General features: G+C 40.5%; 1 pseudogene; it reads right to left on the bottom strand.

The window, feature by feature from the left end:
- Positions 1-6342: 6342 nt before the first annotated feature.
- Positions 6343-6460, bottom strand: LOC126099151 (5S ribosomal RNA; annotated as a pseudogene).
- Between the last annotated feature and the right edge of the window lie 200 nt (positions 6461-6660).

Here is a 6660-nt window from a genome sequence, read left to right as displayed (position 1 = left end):
TTCGTAAATATGTATTACGTATTGTTCTTTTATGATATCTTCTACGTCCTTGAATATCTCTAATCTAATGTAATCTTAAGGTTAATGGGAAATTTGACAGCAGGAGGAAAACTATTTCTGACTCCTTCTCGAATATTCATGAAAAAGCTTTTAGGGACGTATCAACAGAGGAAGTTTCGCTCTCTTTGTGTTACCAGCTAAAGATAATACATAATGTGGCAAATACAGAGACATGTTTGATGACATATGGTCAGAACGCGGTGATTAGACACACGTTCGTTCTGATGATAAGGAACTCTGCGTCCCCAGTTCACCTCCCCTTCGGCAATCAACATTGTTTCAATTATCTAGATTCAAACAATACAGTTCTATGAACGATCACCAGCAACATTTCGACATCAGTCGCTAATGCTGTGTTTATTTACATGAAACTAACCAGATTGAAAATAAAACACTCCCTAGTGTGGATATTAAACGATTTTCATCCGGAAATACCATTTTCAGAGGTGAATCAACGTTTTTCAGATACAATATGAAATCTAAACAGTAATATACGTAACGAGGTGCTTGGCTTTAACGACTTACTGAATGTGCTTCCTCAGAGCGTAACTTAGTTTGTGAGCTCGTTCTCGCGCGTAACCGCCGTGGTTATTTAGCAGTTATTTGTATCTGATTGGGCCTGTTCCCAAGTAAACTGCTTAGCCGCCAAGCCATTCACAGAGTAGTCTCGTACCACGGTTACTACCGAAATAGAATTGAGTTTTCACCGAGCGTCTATTGCATGCCTTCTCGCCACGCAAGGCCTCCAGCTCCAGAAACAAGCTGCACACTGCTTGTTTCCCTGTAGCGCGTGAGACATTTTAATGTGGCGGACGCTTAGAAGAGCTGTAAGCTTCCAAATTAACTCACAGTAACCACTGACTAAAGATTTGCACTTACTACAAATTAACCCTTTCACAGTTAAATTTATATTGCATATATTTGAAAAATAAAAGGTCTAAAACTATCCTCCTTTGTGATAAATAACACACTTTCACTGTTTCCAAGTGTCCTACGAACCTAATTAACTCCATGTTTTCGTGTGGACCTAGGACATTCACAGTTAAATTTTTAATTTTGGAATGATTTTATCAGGACTTCAGTGCCGGCCGAGGTGGCCGAGCGGTTATAGGCGCTAGAGTCTGGAACCGCGTGACCGCTACGGTCGCAGGTTCGAATCCTGCCTCGGGCATGGATGTGTGTGATGTCCTTAGGTTAGTTAGGTTTAAGTAGTTTTAAGTTCTAGGGGACTGATGACCACGTCCCATAGTGCTCAGAGCCATTTTTGAACGAGGACTTCAATTGTGGAAGAAGTATAAAAAATCAGAACCGAAAAACAGCTATTCTCCTGACAACGTGAAAAAATGAAATATTGCACATGAGTTTTCAACATAATATCTGTAGATGGCTTTGACGTACCACACACACCACTGTTTTCTACATCCCATGAAGTTTGCTGGAGCATATATGTCACACTACATTCAGATTATGTACAAACCAGCAGAACTACTGAGGTGCGTAGTAACATTTCAAAACAATGTCTAATATGTATAAGAAAATACAGTCAGTTAATTCAGACATACTTGGAATGGAGAAGATTGTGATCTGATCTGACTTTCGTGAAACAGACGCTCTGTGCCAGTTATAAACACACTCATCCCCATTTGATCACTCACACATTCCTGTATATCCATCCCACAATCCGTAGTATTTTCTCCAAGAAAAATGCTAGTTTCTAACATTCGACAGTTGTGAGATACAGGGGTACCAATGCGCAGTGGGACATACATATCCCATCAACCACTCAAGTGGTAACAAATAAAAATTGGCATAAACGTGAAAATAACTGGTAGGAAAAGGAATAAATATGAGTATATAACATAGTAGAAAATAGTTATCCATGCTTGTGTCGCACTAATTATAAAAAGGTCTTCGCTACAGTTGTTTTTACATTTGTTTACTACTGTGACTCATTTAGGAAGCTTATGTCTTTCACTGTCGTATTACTTTCAAGTATTTTAACACTATTTTTCTTGTGCTAACTTCTTTATCTGAATCGCATGAAGCGGTACTAGGGCCGCTTTCGGAAGGAGTGGTTCTCAAATCACTCACGAGCCATTCGGATTCAGGTTTCCCATGGATTTCCTAAATCGTTCAAGGCGAGTTCCGGAATGGCATATTTGAGAACACGACCGATTCCCTCCCAAGCCGGTGTCTATTCTGACCTTGTGCTCCAATGACTTCGTCGTCAACGGGGTGTACAAACTTAATCTTCCTTCCTTCTTTCTTTCCATCGTCTGCCATTAAGAGTCCACGGGAAATCCATTATCTTGACGCTGATAGTCAATCCCAGAAGTACTACTTTCGATAAAAGTTGTAGACCGAGTGGGAGGCAATGAAGATTTGATCGTGGTTTTCCTAAGTCCCATTTGGTTACTATATTCCTTTGTATCTTTCGCCAGTATACATAACTGTATTAAAATTAATTTCACTGAGTCACGAAGACTGTCCCACATGGAATAGCTAGCTGACTGTGCATTAGTGGAGAACACTAGAAACATAACTGCAACCGGAAATTTCTAGCCGTAACACTAAATGGTATAAGTACAGTCGAAACGCTTTCCGTCCGAAATACGATCCATTGTGGAGCTCGGTATACTTCAACCATATAAAAATTAGCGGGTGTGCCATATGGGTACCCAACTAGAACAGGGGCGTTGGAGCTATTTTTAATTTATTAATTTATCCATGTTAATGGTGGTACAACTCTTTAACTGTAGACTGAAATTGCTTGAGGGAATAATAGATGCCAGACTCTTTTTACGTAAGCTTCATTTCGTGTAATGACGCATTTTCGGCTTTCATCGATCTTCAATTTGTGTTACACACTTATATCTTCGTCTGTATAATGCTTTCATCGATTGCATTTTGAATGCTGCAGCTGCCTTTTGTTGTGTAATTCTCAACTTCTTTTTCCGTCTTCATTTGCAATTGGATAAAGGAGCTACAAATTATAGAACAAAAGGTAGCAACGTTCAAAATGCAGTCGATGAAAACATTATACTGTCGAAGATCTAAACGTATTATGCAAGTTGAAGACTGGTGAGAGCCCGTAAAATAAACATTTGCATATCGACGGGCTCGTTACCGTATTTCTTCAAACAATTTTGGTTTATTTCTCGGATAACACGTTCAAGACCAAAATTTAAACAACTTGCGTGTATTTGTATATATTTCTATGTCCATGACTTGCACGTGTTTAGTGTACATACCTTCGAAGCTTCCTTTATTTTTATTTTTTTTTTATCTCATTATGTTTAACACCGGTATTCTCTAACACTTAAACTGCCTAAGAGTAACCAATTACGGGAGAACACATACCGTAAGCATAGCGGATATTTCACTGAAGGTACGAAGAATCAACAGTTACTGTTGTTGTTGTTGTTGTTGTTGTGGTCTTCAGTCCAGAGACTGGTTTGATGCAGCTCTCCATGCTACTTTATCCTGCGCAAGCTTCTTCATCTCCCAGTACCTACTACAACCTACATCCTTCTGAATCTGTTTAGTGTATTCATCTCTTGGTCTCCCTCTACGATTTTTACCCTCCACGCTGCCCTCCAATACTAAATTGATGATCCCTTGATGCCTCAGAACATGCCCAACCAGCCAATCCCTTCTTCTAGTCAAGTTGTGCCACAAATTTCTCTTCTCTCCAATTACATTCAATATCTCCTCATTAGTTATATGATCTACTCATCTAATCTTCAGCATTCTTCTGCAGCACCACATTTCGAAAGCTTCTATTCTCTTCTTGTTTAAACTATTTATCGTCCACGTTTCACTTCCATACATGGCTACACTCCATACAAATACTTTCAGAAACGACTTCCTGACACTTAAATCTATACTCGATGTTAACAAATTTTTCTTCATCGGAAACGGTTTCCTTGCCATTGCCAGTCTACATTTTATATCCTCTCTACTTCGACCATCATCAGTTATTTTGCTCCCCAAATAAAAAAACTCCTTTACTACTTTAAGTGTCTCATTTCCTAATCTAATTCCCGCAGAATCAACCGATTTAATTCGACTACATTTCATTATCCTCGTTTTGCTTTTGTTGATGTTCATCTTATATCCTCCCTTCAAGACACCATCCATTCCGTTCAACTGCTCTTCCAGGTCCTTTGCTGTCTCCGACAGAATTACAATGTCGTCGGCGAACCTCAAAGTTTTTATTTCTTCTCCATGGATTTTAATTCGTACTCCTAATTTTTCTTTTGTTTCCTTTACTACTTGCTCAATATACAGATTGAATAACATCGGGGATAGGCTACAACCCTGTCTCACTCCCTTCCCAACCACTGCTTCCCTTTCATGCCCCTCGACTCTTATAACTGCCATCTGGTTTCTGCACAAATTGTAAATAGCCTTTTGTTCCCTGTGTTTTACCCCTGCCACCCTCAGAATTTGAAAGAGAGTATTCCAGTCAACATTGTCAAAAGCTTTCTCTAAGTTTACAAATGCTAGAAACGTAGGTTTGTCTTTCCTTGAACTATTTTCTAAGATAAGTCGTAGGGTCAGTATTGCCTCACGTGCTCCAATATTTCTACGGAATCCAAACTGATCTTCCCCGAGGTCGGCTTCTACCAGTTTTTCCATTCGTCTGTAAACAATTCGTTTTAGTATTTTGCAGCCGTGGCTTTATTAAATTGATAGTTCGGTAATTTTCACATCTGTCAACACCTGCTTTCTTTGGGATTGGAATTATTATACGTTTCATTGTAGCCGCAGCGGCTGTTCTCGATAAATGGAGACAGTGAAATAAATGGAGAACTTAATAATGAAATACATCTAGCGTCTGTTATAGCTGTTTTTTACGCTAATGTACATTTCGAAGACGCAGCTTTATTAACAGGCCTTCAGAGATACGCGTTTCCGGCATGTTGACATAAAATGAAGTTGCTGACGTAAATACGTAAGTCTTGCTAATGAAGCTATGATTCGAAACACACTTGCCAGTTCATTCAGTTTCCGTCTTGAAAGAAAATACTTCGAATCGTTAAAGCTTGTCTCTCAGAAACTAGTAAAGCTCTCCAATCAGTACCCCTGCACGAGAGCATCCACGGCTCCAACATCGAGAAGGGCTGCCAATCGAGCCTACGATTTTGAGATTCCCCAGACAACTTCATGAAAGTGTTTTTACATTCAGGTTTCTCAGCCAGTAATGATCCATTGGTCATTCGCTGATCCTGTTAATACCACTCCGCTGTAAAGTGCTGCCTTCTGCAGCTCATTAAACAAGTTTACTTTCAGACGTCGCTGCATTACACCTCCAATTCCTTGGAAGACACCAGCCCTTAAGCCAGCTTAGTACGTACCATACACTAACCACTTAGCTGTATCGTGGAACGATCAGCCCGACAGGTCTAGAGTGGACAAAGCTCCCTCCCAAAGGAGATCGGATGCCAACTCTGCCGTCCCTAATAGCCAAGGGGACAGTCCAATGGCGTGCCCATATCCTTTTAAAGCCCATCCATGTTTTTAAAATAAAAAAAATTATTTATATATAACGATTTTAATATGGTAACTGGACTGTGATATACAGTAAAGGAACAGCAAAGTTCCAGCTGTTGAACTATTCACTTATCTTTGTATTCAATGCAAGTATGCACGTTTCTGCCATATATAATATAAAGTGACAGTGTAAACAAATGTGCAGGGAAGAGCACATGCAACTAATGGCAGCATGCAGCACTTTTCTCGGCGCTACTTTCCTTGTAGGTACAATTTACTCATAAAAATACATGTTTTGTAACTTTAAAAGTGTTTTATAGAAAAATCAGTTTTATGACCACAAAAAGACGTAACATAACCAATCTTGCACTTGGTTTGCTGCTATGAAAAGAAGTCTGTGCTCTTCATGAACACTAGCAATATAACAACTCAATTTTCCGACCGAAGAAAATGGCGTGAAACGAAACGCTTAGCGAAAAAGTAAGTGACCGTCGCATTAACTGTTGTATTTATCTTTATTAACAGTCGGAGCCCTCCTCATACTGTCCTCTATGGACGAAATATTCAACCGTAAGACACCAAGGAGTTAGCACTCCGTCTTCAGGCCACAAATGGCCCATTGGGACCATCCGACCGCCGCCTCATCCTCAGCTGAGAAGTCGGAGGAGCGTGTGGTCAGGACACCGCTCTCCTGGTCGTTATGATGGTATTCTTTGACCGGAGCCGCAACTATTCGGTAGAGTAGCTCCTCAATTGGCATCACGAGGCTCAGTGCACCCCGAAAAATGGCAACAGCGCTTGGCGGCTCGGATGGTCACCCATCCAAGTGCCGGCCACGCCCGACAGCGCTTAACTTCGGTGATCTGACGGAAACCTGTGTATCCACTGCGGCAAGGCCGTTGCCCACGCAGAAGTAACCGCCCAGAAATACTCAAACTGGAATGTCCACACAAAATGAACTGTAGGAAAATCAGATGTCAAGTTGAGATTCTTTAGGAGAATATTAAGAAAATTTAATTCATCCGCAAAAAAATACTGAGCAGGGCTCACTAGTCCGGGACACTTACCCAGGTGGATTAACAGGAGAGATAGAGCTAGAGATAG

The sequence above is a fragment of the Schistocerca cancellata genome, chromosome 1 (genome assembly GCF_023864275.1).
Source record: "Schistocerca cancellata isolate TAMUIC-IGC-003103 chromosome 1, iqSchCanc2.1, whole genome shotgun sequence".
Taxonomy (NCBI): domain Eukaryota; kingdom Metazoa; phylum Arthropoda; class Insecta; order Orthoptera; family Acrididae; genus Schistocerca; species Schistocerca cancellata.
This window is presented reverse-complemented; position numbering and strand designations above follow the sequence as displayed.